The 16396-nt window shown below is 37.2% G+C and overlaps 1 long non-coding RNA gene across 1 annotated transcript in view; it reads left to right on the top strand.

Moving 5' to 3' along the window:
• The window catches only part of LOC137217184 (uncharacterized), a 260647-nt gene that overhangs the window by 159246 nt on the left and 85005 nt on the right, over window positions 1-16396 (top strand). The window contains exon 4 of the long non-coding RNA XR_010940037.1: window positions 10567-10685. This is a non-coding gene — a long non-coding RNA (uncharacterized lncRNA). The remainder of the gene's footprint in view (window positions 1-10566; window positions 10686-16396) is intronic.

The following is a 16396-nucleotide window of genomic DNA, read 5'->3' as shown; positions in this document are numbered from 1 at the left end:
TGGGAATTCCCTGGCAGTCCAATGGTTAAGACTCTATGCTTCCACTGCAGGGGCACGGGTTCCATCCCTGGTCAGGGAATTAAGATCCTGCAAGCCTTATGGTGTGGCAAAAAAAAAAAAAAAAAGTTCTCTTTTGGAATGTTCTGTGAATTGCATGCCCAATGCAATATCCAAGTGGTTATATCAAATTGCTAGATGTATACATAAGTCTGGTATACCAACTAGGTAGGTCTCAATCACAGGCAGTAATTTTGAAAGTAGAAAGTACATAAATGGTATTAAAAGCTGGAAGTTGTGACTGGGTGGATACAGAAAAGCAGAAGGTCACTGATTGAGTCTTGGAGACGTCATAGAGAAGCCAGCAAAGTAGAGTGAGTTGGAATGGCCCATGGGTCAGGAAGAAGTGCAGTGTAATGAAGGACAGAGAAGGGAAGTGTTTTAAGAAGGAAGAGGTGGACAACCGTACTGACTACTGCTAAGAAATATACAAACAATAACAGATATGAATGTTGGATTTAGCCAACGAGCAAGTCATGTTCCTTTGACAAGTGAATTACCGAGGAGTATTAATGACACAAAGTCCAAATTTTTCCAAAACTTTTCTGTGAAGAGGGAAAGAGAAATTGCATGCTACATAGAGGGGATATCTGTTGTCAAGGGAAGGCTAAGGAATGCATATGTTTGGAAAACACTACAGAAGTTGCAAAGCAGTGAAGAAGTTACACACGATATTCAGATGGCAAACATAGATGACATTGTTAAAGGTAATACTGAAAGGACTGGGACTTCCGTGGTGGTCCAGTGGTAAAGAATCCTCCGTCCAATGCAGGGGACATGGGTTTGATCCCTGGTTGGAGAACTAAGATCCCACATGCTGTGGGGCAACTAAGCTCCGCGCGCCACAACTACTGAGCTCGCGCGCCTCAATGAGAGAGCCCTCTTGCTGCAAATTACAGAGCCCACGCACCTTGGAGTTCATGCGCCACAACTAGAGAGAAGCCTGTGGGCTGCAACGAAGAGCCCACACGCTGCACGGAAAAGATCCCGCACGCCTCTACGAAGATGCTGCGTGCCACAACTAAGACCAAAAAAAAAAAAAAGGGGGGGGGGAAGAAAGAAAATACTGAAAGGGCTAAAAAGTAAAATAAAATATCACACCTAGATTAAGATAGCTTTAATAAGTCAATCTTTATAAAATTGACAGAATTTTTCAGAACTATGGACAGAGAAGTGATCTGAGTAATATTCCCTGAGATAGGTAGAGACAGACTGGTTTTCTACAAGGACATCAGTATTACTGATGTCTCTAAAATCTATCTTCAGCACATCTGTTACTAAGGAATATTATGTCCTTTAATTTAACTTTGGGAAAGGATAAATACCTTCTTAGATCAGACATTTATTTCCAAAATTTAAAAAAATGTACCGGGAGTTTAACATGAAAAATAGAATGGATTCTTCCACCACTATTTTCTTTAATGGAATTCCAAATACTGATAATGAAATAAAACTCCCACTGGTTCATCTGTTGGACTTCAAAATTTGCAATGATCACTGCAAACTACTTAAGTCACTATTTTCTTTTTCACTATAACCTGCAATTATTTGCTGATGAAAATTTTCCCTACTTCATAGCTACAAGTTAAAGCCATATCAAACATCATGGGAAAAGTCAAGATTCAGTAGATCCCAAGGTTAGATGATAAAACTTAATTTTATCCTAGTTTAGCTAATTATGAACTTTGATATAATAATCAGGAATTTATACTATTTATATTGTTAATTAACATTATTGAAACCCAACAATGATGGTGATTATTATTGTGTGAAGGACAGTTCTTTGTCCTACATAATAGATGAGCAATAAAGATCTATCATTTTATTTCAAAGGAAGTACTTAGAGTTCTTGCAGAGACATTTTATGTTCACTTATTAGGAAACACTTATTTGTTGCAAGTTAGGCCTCTCTAAATAGTGAACTATTTGGGCTAATGTAAATGTTAGAAATTGTCTTGAATATACAAGAAGTAGGGTGAAACCTATTTTCTACTCATACTTGGAGAGCTTCCTGGGTTAAATTGAATAGTGAAGGATGGAAGTTGATTAGTGAGGTAGTTATAGAAATGTAACTAAAAGACTCTGCATTGATATTGAGCTGCATGAGCTGCTTGTAAATTTTGGAGATTAGTCCTTTGTCAGTTGCTTCATTTGCCAATATTTTCTCCCATTCTGAGGGTTGTCTTTTTGTCTTGTTTATGGTTTCCTTTGCTGTGCAAGAGCTTTTAAGTTTCATGAGGTCCAATTTGTTTATTTTTGCTTTTATTTCCATTTCTCTAGGAGCTGGGTCAAAAAGGATCTTGCTGTGATTTATGTCATAGAATGTTCTGCCTATGTTTTTCTCTAAGAGTTTGATAGTGTCTGACCTTACATTTAGGTCTTTAATCCATTTTGAGTTTATTTTTGTGTATGGTGTTAGGGAGTGTTCTAATTTCATACTTTTACATGTACCTGTCCAGTTTTCCCAGCACCACTTATTGAAGAGGCTGTCTTTTCTCCATTGTATATTCTTGCCTCCTTTATCAAAGATAAGGTGACCATATGTGCATGGGTTTATCTCTGGGCTTTCTATCCTGTTCCATTGATCTATATTTCTGTTTTTGTGCCAGTACCATACTGTCTTGATTACTGTAGCTTTGTAGTATAGTCTGAAGTCCAGGAGCCTGATTCCTCCAGCTCTGTTTTTCTTTCTCAAGATTGCTTTGGCTATTCAGGGTCTTTTGTGTTTCCATACAAATTGTGAAATTTTTTGTTCTAGTTCTGTGAAAAATGCCATTGGTAGTTTGATAGGGATTGTATTGAATCTGTAGATTGCTTTGGGTAGTAGAGTCATTTTCACAATGTTGATTCTTCCAATCCAAGAACATGGTATCTCTCTCCATCTGTTTGTATCATCTTTAATTTTTTTCATCAGTGTCTTATAATTTTCTGCATACAGGTCTTTTATGCAGCTCAATATCAAAAACACAAACAACCCAATCCAAAAATGGGCAGAAGACCTAAATAGATATTTCTCCAAAGAAGATATACAGATAGCCAACAAACACAGGAAAGGATACTCAACATCATTAATCTTTAGAGAAATGCAAATCAAAACTACAAAGCGATATCATCTCACACCAGTCAGAATGGCCATCATCAAAAAATCTACAAACAATAAATGCTGAAGAGGGTGTGGAGAAAAGGGAACCCTCATACACTGTTGGTGGGAATGTAAATTGATAACAGCCACTATGGAGAGCAGTATGAGGTTCCTTAAAAAACTAAAAATAAAACTACCATATGACCCAGCAATCCCACTACTGGGCATAGACCCTGAGAAAACCATAATTCAAAAAGAGTCATGGACTACAATGTTCATTGCAACTCTATTTACAATAGCCAGAACATGGAAGTGACCTAAGTGTCCATCGACAGATGAATGGATAAAGAAGATGTGGCACATATATACAATGAAATATTACTCAGCCACAAAAAGAAACGAAATTGAGTTATTTGTAATGAGGTGGATGGACCTAGAGTCTGTCATACAGAGTGAAGTAAGTCAGAAAGAGAAAAATAAATACTGTATGCTAACACATATATATGGAATTTAAGAAAAAAAAATGTCATGAAGAACCTAGGGGTAAGACAGGAATAAAGACACAGACCTACTAGAGAATGGACTTGAGGATATGGGGAGGGGGAAGAGTAAGCTGGGACGAAGTGAGAGAGTGGCATGGACATATACACACTACCAAACGTAAGGTAGATAGCTAGTGGGAAGCAGCTGCATAGCACAGGAAAATCAGCTCGGTGCTTTGTGACCACCTAGAGGGGTGGGATAGGGAAGGTGGGAGGGAGACGCAGGAGGGAGGGGATATGGGGATATCTGTATATGCATAGCTGATTCACTTTGTCATAAAGCAGAAACTAACACACCATTGTAAAGCAATTATACTCCAATAAAGATGTTTTTTTAAAAAAAGAAGACTCTGCATTGTACTAATCCTCATCTTCCTCTTACTATCCTCTATTTCTATTATCCGTATAGTCACTGTACCTGGAAAACAGGGCTGGTGTGAGAGCCTCACCCTCCCCTCCAGTCTCCCTTTCCTCACCTTTGGAGTATTTATGAGGGTAAGGAACCCCTTTATCATACACAAATTACACCAGAATTTCCAGGAATACTAGTTTAGAGCATCTGCTGGGCATGTGTGGGCTTAAAAGATGACTATCTGGGAGATGGTTCCAATTTCTTCTGAACATGTTAATTTGGGGAGACAGTTGTCCATCCTTTAAGGTAATGTCAACAATTACAGTCAGCTCTATTTGTTTATACTTCTTTCATAACAGTGATGTGAAAGCAAGTGAGTGTACTTGCAAGTACTTTCTAACATATAGATAGGAAGATATATGATTACATAATTACCTTAAATTCTGTTCCAATTTCCTCTGGAGCCGAGTGATACAATTTTCATACTATATATTACAAGTAATTCCATTCACAGTTCTGTAACCTGACATTGATCATTGGACCAGATATCAAAGACTAGTTTTTTGGTTATTCCCGTTCTCCTTTTTAATATGTGTACTTTGGGGAAGTTATGACATTTCTCTTAGCTTCATTTGCCCCATCTATGAAATGGAGATAACATACGTGTTTTAACTAAGTCTCGGAGTTGTTGTAAGGCTCAAACAAGTTACTTTGTGAAGAGGTGATTTATAACTTATAAAGCATTAAAAATATAAGGCCCTATTTTTATTAACACTAGATGGGTTTAGATTTTTCTCTATTTTACAAATTGCTTTAAGATGTTAATCTTATGAAAGATGAACTTAAGCTAGTTTGCCTAGCTTTTACATCCGTTTATTTATTGTGAGGCAAGTGATGTTCTGTAAAAGAGATTTAGGGTCACTGCATTTTATAAAGGTGAGAACACGTTGTAGAAGCATCATAATATTAAACAACCATATAAAAGATTTGGAAGTATCTACTGAAATACATTGCTGTGTCTCTGAAACACCCCTTACCATACTTTGAATAATTAATAGATGTTTTAGAAAAAATCCTGACAGTAATGTGAGGCTCATTTATGTCTTTCAGAGCCTTTGGAGTTCCTGGGGATAAATGAATGCAATTCTAAAGAAGTATTAGAAAAAGGAACTCATGCAGTTTTCAGTAAGTCATCACTTTGTAGGTGAGAATATTTCATTTTTGTCCCAAGGAAAGGTTAATAGGAATATGGTGTGCAGAAAAAGAAAAAGCAGCAGTGACCAAGCCATGCACTTATTCATGATACCACATGTGAGTGCAAGTTCACTGGATGAGTTATCTTCTCAGGAAAGGTTTTTCATTTCTAGGAATGAGGATGACATTGAGGCTTAACGGAAAAGATCTATTTGACTTTATCTGATGAAAAATCTTCCTTCTCACCCTCCACAAATAGGTATCAATTATATATTAGTGCAAATACCATTATTTAGTTATTGCTAAGCTGCAAGTAATAAGAAATTTGACCAATGTAGTAGAGAAGGAAGGGATTCCAAAAGAGGAAGCAGCCCTTCCTAAAGGGATAAAAGTGACCAGAGTGAATGCAGAAAAGCTGGAAACCTCAAGCAAGTCACTATTTAATTTAATTATGCACCTTCACCATGGAGAAGATGAAGTGCTCTAAGAACTGTCAATGGCCATGCATTTTAAATCCCTGCCTTTTGACTATGAAGTATTATAGTATTATCCCAGTGTTATAGATGAGGCAACTTAACTAAGAAGTGGTTGGAGTCCCAAGTTCACAAATTAAGTGATGGAATGTAAAGTGATGAAGAAATCAGCCTATGGATGTTTAGAGAGAATCTGAATTCAGTAGTTGGAGATACGCTGTGAAGTGTCAACTAAGGCAATTAAGGATTTCCCGCCCTGGGCAAGCAACGCCCACCTCCTAGATCCTGATGTTCTACTGGACACATACCATGAGCTCTACACATGTATGTTATTGGCTCCCTTTAAAACAGTCTTTTGAAGTTTTGCTTCCTTATGACCTACATAGTTCCAACCTCTTTTCTCCTGCTGAGTATTCAGAATAACCTCTCCTGGTCTGAGTCTCAGAAGAGATCCCCTCTACTGCTGACCACAGGACCAGTCTCCGGCCATCTTTCTGTGCGAAGTGAAACCTGTGATTTTGGTGTGTTAAGGATTGGTGTGTGGTGGGTCCAAGCTTATGGCTGGAACAGTCGATCTCTTTTTCCTTCCTACAATGCAACTTCTTTTTTTTTTTTTTAAGATGACTGTATAATCTATTATTTTAGTAGCTTTATTGAAATATGATTGATATAGAAACTGCACATATTTAATGCATACAATTTGATGAGTTTGGATATATGCATACCACACTGTGAAACCGTCACCACAGTCAAGGTGATAGACATATCCATTACCTCCAAAAGTTTCCTGTGCTCTCCCTCCTTTTTTTTGGTGATAAGGATGCTTAACATGTGATCTGCCCTTTTTATATGCAATTTATTTTCTTAATAAACTTTTTATATTTTGGAGACTTATTATTATGGTAGTAGTAGGGTGTGTGGTAGGGAAGCTTTCTCTAATTCTGATTAAACCCTAGTTTTTGGAGTGTGCTATGGGCCTGTACCTAGGGGATGTGGCTTTTACAAGAGTTTCTGTCCCTTCCCTAGGGGTAGAGCTTTTTCACCCCACGCCCTCTAATCCTTCACCCTTGCAGTGGTTGTCCTGCAGTGTCCCCAGTATATATAATTGAATTTCTCTCCCCTGTACATTTAATTTTTCTTTTTTTTTCTTTAAGTGACACAGTGAGGCTGTGGTAGACCAGAGTTCCCTTCACCCAGCTTGAATGAGATTTCCCTGATGCCAACTGTCAGTGTCAGACCTCTTGGAGATTAAGCCTTTTGTTGCCTAAGAGAAGGGTCTGGGTGGATTTCACAATGGTTACTCTTCCCTTCCACCAGCTAGGGTCCTGTGGCTAGGGGAGGAGCTTTCTTAGGATTTTGATTCTATGAGAGCCTGGTGGATTCCTGTAAGAAAAACCTTTAAAAATGTAGGCCCTTCCCCATGACTTCAGCTCCCAGGATCTTCTCAGTCTCATGATAGCCTATACCCAGCTTCTAGCAAGTCATCAAATTTTCTAGTTTAATGTACCTTCCAGTTTATATGGCATCTGCCCAGCGGCTTCAACTCCAGATAAGTAAATGACAGAGTTATCTCCCTGGAAAAGCTCACGTCTCTAGATTTTGGGATGGTAATTTGATGTGCAATCTCAGTTCTCTGATCTGTCCAAGAAAAGTTGTTGATAATCAGCTTGGCTATTTCTTATTGTAAGGATGGGAATGATGATTCCAAGCTCTTTATACGTCTGAGCTGAAACCAAAGTTCCCGTGATACCGTTTTAATAAATGATGTCATGTTATTTTAAAATTGTCAGTGGTTCCTTGTCTAATTCAGATTCTACTGTCCTCTAAGATTCAAACATTCATTATTCCAAACATCCACATTTGTTTATCAACGTTTGTATATACATCCACGTTTGTATATAACATCCACAAAATATTTACCTCAGTCATCAGATTAGTTATTATTAAGTTGAAAAGTGAAACAGATTTAGAGATTATTTCTCCCATCCCTTTCATGTTAGAGACTTTCAAATTGATTTAGGCTGTAAGACCCACTAAAGGTCATTCAGAGTTCATGACATAGCTGAAAGTCTGACTTACTTCCTGGTCTACTAATGGTAGGGAAGACTAAAAAACACATTACCTACCATTTCCATTTATCCCCAGAAGTTGTCATTTTAAACAAAATTATGTTTAGCTCCCTTATCAGCCTTCTATTGTACATAGGAATTATTTTAATAATGATGTCTTACATTCATATAAAAACACTTTTATATATGCTGTAATTTTTTATCCTTTTATAATCCAGCCATAAAGAATTATTATTTCCAGTGAATTTTGGATTCCTCTTGGAATTCAAAAAAGGTAAATGATTTGTCCAAGCACATGAGGCTGAAACAGAGGAAAGCATTAGGACTAAAACTCAGTTTTCAGAGTTAAACCTCATAAAGACTCTTCAACACTTGAGAAACCAGCTGCCATTAGCATGATGCTGACAATTTGATGTAACTGCCTGCGCTATTCTTAGTACAAAAGAATGCACACCTGCTTCTCAGCTTTATAAGGTGTCCTTCCCAGGGCAGCCTCCTGCAGAAAGTGAGTGCTCAAAAATGTTGTCCATTGATCAACTGTGCCCTTCACATGCAGTTACTTTTAAAAGCTGCAGCTGCTAAAAACAATAGGAGCAAGCAAGAATGTATTTTGTAATATTTAGTATCATTGGGCTTTTTAAGAGTAGTAGACAAATATTTATTGGAATTAACTATGTGTACTAAGTTTTATGTTACCCAGTTTGGACATAATTACATTTCCTTTTTTGCTCACCTAACACATCATTTGTTCTTCTACTACAAATTTGTCATCTCTGTTTTGAATTGTGGTTAATTGTGGACATAGTTACTTTCCAGGACTGGAGACACTTTAAGGAAAGGTATCATGTCATATTCATAGGGATTAATAAAGTGACTTACTCAGCATGGATATTCACTAGTGCTGTGGCTTTGGGGAAAATGTGTTAATTTGTATTATATTTAATAGATGCTATTAAGTCTTAATTCTCAAAAAGCTGCTTCTGACCGTGTAAGACCCTTTCAGCATTAAATGCTTGAGTTAATTTCTGCCCAGGTAAATTCTGGTACAGTAGGGAAAAAAAAGTACAGAAATCTTGAAAGTTTCATTTCTTGCATATTTAGCTCAAAGACTTAAGGGAGTTAGGGTAAACTCACCAATGCACGTATTCAAAGAACTCTGGCTTTTCTCCATTCTGTTTCAGATTTTTTTTTCTCCAGCTCACACTGTCGCTTCCCTTATCAGCTGTCATCTGATAAAACCCTGCAACTAAATAGTCTTATTAATCTTATTCCTTCCCTTTTTCCCCAGAAAATATGTGACCACTTTAATTTCATGCTTCACCTGTAGCCCTGGCATGGAGTGGGATATTGTAGAACTGAGGTTTTCATATTAATTCAGTGGGAAAGAGCACCTGGAAATCACAACGCTATCTGCAGAACACCATGGAATATTCTTCTACTAAATTCCATTAGAGGAATTTAAATAGTTTCACTTTCTTAAAATATTACTTTGCACACATAGAACATATAAGAAGTGTTATTATGTATATTTAAGAAATATTTTTTCAAAGTTTTGCCATTAATATGCATTCATTACTTGTTTATTCAGTTTTTTTCACCCACCTTTATACTATGATGCATATCCAGACCAAACTATATAAGGGAGCATAAGTACCTGGATTGCCCCTTCTAATAGTCATCCAAGTCTACTCATTTTAGGAATCTTTATGTAGGAATACTTACAACAGTTTTTTTTTTTTTTTTTTTCGGTACGCAGGCCTCTCACTGTTGTGGCTTCTCCCGTTGAGGAGCACAGGCTCCGGACGCGCAGGCCCAGCGGCCATGGCTCACGGGCCCAGCCGCCCTGCGGCATGTGGGATCCTCCCGGACTGGGGCACGAACCTGTGTCCCCTGCATCGGCAGGTGGACTCTCACCCACTGCGCCACCAGGGAAGCCCTACAACAGTTTTTTAACTCAATATTTATTTAGCCCTTGAGGGTAAGTTTTTATACACACACACACAACTATACAACTTTACATGAATGTGAATGGTATATATTATTATACGGATTTTTAGTGCATTCTTTTTTCTTTTGATTTTTTGTTTGCTACTCATTTTCTTCTCTTATTTTTCTTACCCCCATTCTATTCTCCCAGGAAAGTAACCCATGTTAACAACTTTGAGTCCTTTATTTTTCGCCACGTTAACCTTAGTATATATTAGGGTATATATACTGCTATAGGAATTCTGTTTCATTGCTTTAGAAAATTAGGATCATACTGTGTGCAAAGTTTTCTGCATCTTGCATTTCTCACTCACTATCATTTACTTTGTAGAGCACCCTCCATGCCAACTAGTCCAACTATAATTCATTATTTTAAAATATTTTAATCTGTGCATGTAGTGCATGGTGTGGATGTACCACAATTCCTCAATTCATGTCATTCAGTTTGTTTTCAACATTAAAATAAACATTAAACATTATATTGAGTTAGCCAAAAGTCAATTTGGGTTTTTCCGTAACATCTTATGGAAAAACCCAAACGAACTTTTTGGCCAACCCGATATATGTATATATACAATCTTTTATATCCTAAAAATAGGGCTTTTATTTTTATGGGGGAGATTTCCAGAAGTGGGATTGCTGAGCCAAAGTTCATGTGAATTTTAACGTTTAATATATTGTTATGGGTTGAATTGTGTCCCCTAAAAAAATATGTTGAAGTCATAACCTGTCTTTGCAGATATAATCAAAATAAGATTAGGTCATACTTGAATTAGGGCAGGCCCTATTTCAATGACTGCTGTTCTTATAGGAAAAGGGATATATGAACACAGACACAGAGAGGAGAAGGCCTTGTGAAGATTAAGGTGGAAATTGGACTGATCCATCTACAAGCCAAAGAACATCAAGGATTGCCAGCAGCCACCAGAAGTAAGGAGGTCTTGTGAGAGAACACGGCCCTGCCAATACCTTGATTTCAAACTCGTCCCCTCCAGAACTGTGAGACAATACATTTCTGTTGTTTTAAGTCTGTTTATATTGTTTGTGGGACTTTGTTTTAGGGGACCTAGACAACTAACACAGAGATGTTGTAAGAGTAGTTTTCCTAAAGACAGATGCTCTTATTTCCTAATTTATAGTGGCAGTTGTTTCAGTGACTAGCATTTAGTATATATTTGTTTTGGTTTTTGGTAAGAAGTCTACCATAAGTAGTTTCCTTTTCTTCCTGTTTTATGTGGTACTTTTATTAATAAGGCTCTGAGTTTTATCAAATGGTTATTTAGCATTTATGGATACTATCATGAGGCTTTCCTACTTTACTTTTTAATAGGTTGGATTTTGTTGATATATTTTACAATAATTGACCCATCCTTGCATTCCTAGAATAAACCCTACTGGGACATAATATGCTATTCTTCTGACTTTATTTCCTAATATTTTATTTTGAATGTTTCATCTCTGTCCATAAGTGATGTTGGGCTATACTTTTAATGGTTATTATCAGGTTTAACATTAAAGCCTTGTTGGCTTTATAAAATATATTAGAGAGCTTTTCATCTTTTTTCTATTCGTCCGGCATACTTTAGATTAAATTGATATTAACTTTTCCCCTCTTAATGTCATATAGAACTCACCTATAAGCCACTCTAGTTCTTTTTCTTTTTGATTTTTTAAATTGAAGTGTAGTTGATTTACAGTGTGTTAATTACTGCTGTACAGCAAAGTGATTCAGTTATACATATATATATTCTTTTTTAAATATTCTTTTCCATTATGGTTTATTATGGGATATTGAATATAGTTCCTTGTGCTATACAGTAGGACCTTGTTGTTTATCCATCCTATATATAAAAGCTTACATCTGTTAACCCCAACCTCCCACTCCATCCCTCCCCCAACACCCTCTCCCTTGGCAACCACCACTCTGTTCTCTATGTCTGTCATTCTGTTTCCGTTTCATAGATAGGTTCATTGTGTCACATTTTAGATTCTACATAAAAGTGATATCATATGGCATTTGTCTTTCTCTTTCTGACTTACTTCACTTAGCATGATAATCTCTAGTTGCATCCATGTTGCTGCAAATGGCATTATTCCATTCTTTTTTATGGCTGACTAGTATTCCACTGTATATATGTACCACATCTTTATCCTTTCATCTGTTGATGGACATTTGGGTTGTTTCCATGTCTTGACTATTGTGAATAGGGATGCTATGAACATAGGGATGCATGTGTCTTTTTGGTTTTGTCTGGATATATGCCCAGGAGTTGGATTGCTTGGTCATATGGTAATTCTATTTTTAGTTTTTTGAGGAACCTCCATACTGTTTTCCACAGTGGCTGCACCAACTTACATTCCCACCAACAGTGTAGGAGGGTTCCCTTTTTGTTATTTGTAGACTTTTAAAAAAAAATTATTTTATTTATTTGTTTATTTTTGGCTGCATTGGGTCTTTGTTGCTGCACATGGGCTTTCTCTAGTTGTGACGAGCGGGGCTACTCTTCGTTGTGGTGAGCAGCAACATTGACTGTGAGCAGAGTGATGATGTAAGAAGCTCTACAGCTCTTAACATAGAGAGGATTTCTCTATCTGAGCAGAATAATGGCATTTATTATGTAACAGCATTACATACCCACCAAAAAGCACTAGAATTGGGCATTTGTGTTTTGAAATTCAGTGCTCAGTTTGTTGTAGGCTACATTGGTGCAAGCCAGCAAACACGTATCATGCCAAAAGTTAATGGGAAAAAATCACATGGAGTTAAAATATTGAGAAAATATTGATTAACATTTTTTATAATTAGTCGTGAACCTCCTCATTCCAGCTTATAGGAGCCTACATTGAAATCTGTGTGTGTGGGTGTGTAACGTGGCTCTATGTGGGTAAGTGCAGACTGTTTAAAATATATAAGCAGATATATTTTGTTCAATATATGTATATCAAGGAAGTAAATCAGTCAGTTATGTGGCTATTGTGGATACAGTAGTTGAAGATGGGTAAGGGAGCCCAAATTTGGTATGAGGGGAGTGGAGTATTTTTAGTAATTTGACTTTTTTTCCCCTAAACTGCCTACCTATCCCAAAATATTCTCAACGGTAATTTACGGAAGTATCAGAAAAACCTGATAGCTTAACAAATTGACATCAACATGATTCTTTAACTCTGTTATTATTATTTTATTTAATTTTAAAATTTAAGCCCCTAACTCATCAACATTAAGCTATGTGGTCCAATTATTCTGTGGACAGTGATCAGATGGTCTTTTGTCTACAGCATTTATTTGGACTGAAAGGAAAATTTACAATACACATGAAAGCATTTTGCCTACATCCTTTTGAAAGCTCATTATTAAAGTTTGGCTGTCTATTCCTCACCCTTGTCCTGGAATTTAATGGTTTAATTATGTCACCGATCAATTAAATCCGTATTAATATTCTTTTCAAGAATCCCTAGAATCCTCAACAATGCTAAAAGGACAAGCGAGACTGATAGGACAAAGATGTTGTATACTGACCCCAGGAAACACAGTATTTGCATTTTGTATTAAGCATTTCAAGGGGAAAAAAATAAAGCCAATGCCTTTAATTATCTAAACTAGATGGGTATAGATGATAAGCCAAATGGAGAATGGGATCTGTAATCCCTACCAAAACGTTGGGTGATGTAAAAAAATGAGATTCTCAGGCTAAGCATATTGTCAAAAGAACACACGTTTATTACCTCTTTGCAGCCAATTTAATAGAAGCATTCTGATTAAAAAAAAAACAGAAAAGTTACAGTAATAATTGCGTATACAAATGCTGCTCCTAGAAGCTTCACAGGTCATGCAAATTCCAATGTAAGACAAATTGATAAACATCATGTCTGGCATTTGAGGCACATTTAAATTTCTAAGAGGAAAAATGAGTTGGATAAATTATTTCAAAACACTCCATTTGTCCCTAAAGCAGCAGTTTTATTTCATGAATAGTGTGGATGAGCCTTGGAGACACAACAGAGCTATCTTCATTGACAGATTTGCTTCAAATTTGATGTTTACAATCATGCTCAAATTTGGGCTCCTTCAAATAAAAGAGAAAGGAGTCAAGAGGAGGGAACTGGAAGAAAGTTTTGGAGTGAAATACACTGGATTTAGAGCCTAGTGATTGGTAAGTACAATTAATCTCAAGGCCAAGAAGTTCTTTCAGAGTATACTATGTATGGCATGTACCAAACTAGAAATTGGAGAATCAAATGTAATGTCCTCTGTGTGCCCTGTCTGTTCTTTGAAACCAGAGCCATAAAACTATTGAACTGCTACATCAGGAGGAGAGCAGGAAGGTACAGCATGATTGAGAATTCTCCCAAGGGCAGTTCACAATTGGCCTTCAGATTTTTCTCCAGGTACATATCTTCCTGCAGGATGTGATCATATCTTTGTGTCTGTGGTTTTTGATTTTTAATTTTATTTAACATGATCTGAAATGGCTTTAATAATAATTCTGGTCCATGTTCTTCTAAAAAATCTGGATGGAACCTAGTAAGAGTGATGAAGGACATGTTATAATTGCAAGTCAGTAAATATTTAGTAATCACTTGTTATGAAGAGGAAGGAGGTAAAAATCTAATATTTATGGAGTGTCTAATTCATGCTGGGCTTTTCCAAAGGAATTCTACAATATACCATATCAATTACTCCTCACAGCAACCCGTGGAGACCTGTATACGGGTCCTCATTTTAACAGTTGAGAAAAATGAGGTTTAGAGTCACAGGCTGAGAAGCAGGAACCACTTCTAGTGTGATATAATATAAGCACTTCCCCCAACCCTCCTCAATGAATGTGTAGACTGATTGGAGAGAAGAGAAACATGTATTTGAAATAAATTATCTATGTCAGAGGGGACATTTTACTACAGGGAGTGCTTGACATATCATCTTGGCATATCATATGGTCATTATATTGTATTTGGGAGAAACGGGAGTTCACAAAGAACTGTTCTGGTGTTCAGGAAAGATACAGTGGGCAAAGGTGGAATTCAGACTCAACAAAATGTCCTTGAAAGCTTAGAAGAATTAACATTGCCAGTAGTGGAACGTTCAAGTCCAAAGGTCAATAGGTGGATAATCAAAGGCGAGTTAGGCGGGAAATAGTTGACCAGTGTGATTGTGAGGGTTTAGTGGGAGGAAAAGCTAACAGTAAAGTTAAATTTAATCTATAGATGTTATATTTCAGCTTGTGTTACACTTTTGTTTAGTATCTGTATAGTGTTTTTAGAAGAATCAACTGAAGTATTCTATTAATCTGACGCGGAGAAACAGAGAGGAAGAAGGATCATGGACATGAGAGAGGAGACAGTGTGGGTGCTGACAATAAAAATTTTGTAAACCAGATTTTTTTTGGGGGGGATTTAAGATTTGGAAATGGTTTTGTATTATACATATAATTAAAACTATCCTATTGGGGCTTCCCCGGTGGTGCAGTGGTTGAGAGCCCACCTGCCAATGCAGGGGACATGGGTTCGAGCCCTGGTCCAGGAAGATCCCACATGCCGCGGAGCAACTAAGCCCGTGTGCCACAGCTGCTGAGCCTGTGAGCCACAACTACTGAGCCCACGCACCACAACTACTGAAGCCTGCACACCTAGAGCCCGTGTTCCACAACAAGAGAAGCCACCGCAATGAGAAGCCCGCACACCACAATGAACAGTAGGCCTCACTTGCCGCAACTAGAGAAAGCCCACAAGCAGCAATGAAGACCCAACGCAGCCAAAAAAATAAATAAATAAATAAACTAAAGAAATTTATATTAAAAAAACTATCCTATTTTACCTCCTGTATTAGTTACCACTCTCGCAAATTACCATAAACCTGGTGTCTTAAAACAACACAAATTTATAATCTTACATTTCTGAAGGTTAGAAGTTCAAAATGATTCTCATCAAGCTAAATTCAAGGTGTTGGCAGAGGTGCATTCCTTCTGTGAGATCTAAGAGAGAATTCATTTCCTTGTCTTTTCCATCTTCTAAAGGCTGCCTGTATTCCCTGGCTCATGGCCTCCTACCAACAATCCCATGCTGACCTCCACTTCCCTAATCACATTTTCTTTTCTGACTGACTCTCCTGCCTCACTAGTTCCCTTATTAGGGCCCTTGTGGTTACATTGGGCCCTCCCAGATAACCCAGGATGATCCCCCCGTCTCAAGACCCTTAGTCACATCTGCAAATCCTTTTTGCCATGGAAGGCAACATATTCACAGGTTCCTGGGATTAGGACATCTTTGGGTGGCCGTTACTGTTCCTACCATGCCAACACATGGCAAGAATACTTACCGCTGCTTTAGATCCATCCATCCATCCATTCTAAATTGGGAAATACAGCATATACATTGATGTGATTTAACTGTGCAGTTGAGTGTCTTGACTGTGTCACTTTCACCATCCATTAAACCCTCTGACCTCAACATTATCATTTGAAAACTGAGGTATTTTACCCATCTCTAAGTTCTGTTGTAGAAATTAGTGAAATAGTGTAGAGGAAAATATATAGAGCAGTACCTATTACAAGCTATTAACTAAAGTAGTAATATAATAATAATATTAATAGCATTCTGTGATAAGTGCTAAAAATTTTAATAAATACTAGTTGTACTGAAGTGCA

Source organism: Pseudorca crassidens, chromosome X (genome assembly GCF_039906515.1).
Source record: "Pseudorca crassidens isolate mPseCra1 chromosome X, mPseCra1.hap1, whole genome shotgun sequence".
Lineage (NCBI taxonomy): Eukaryota > Metazoa > Chordata > Mammalia > Artiodactyla > Delphinidae > Pseudorca > Pseudorca crassidens.
The sequence above is the reverse complement of the archived record's forward strand: the minus strand, read 5'-3'. Positions and strand labels throughout refer to the sequence as shown.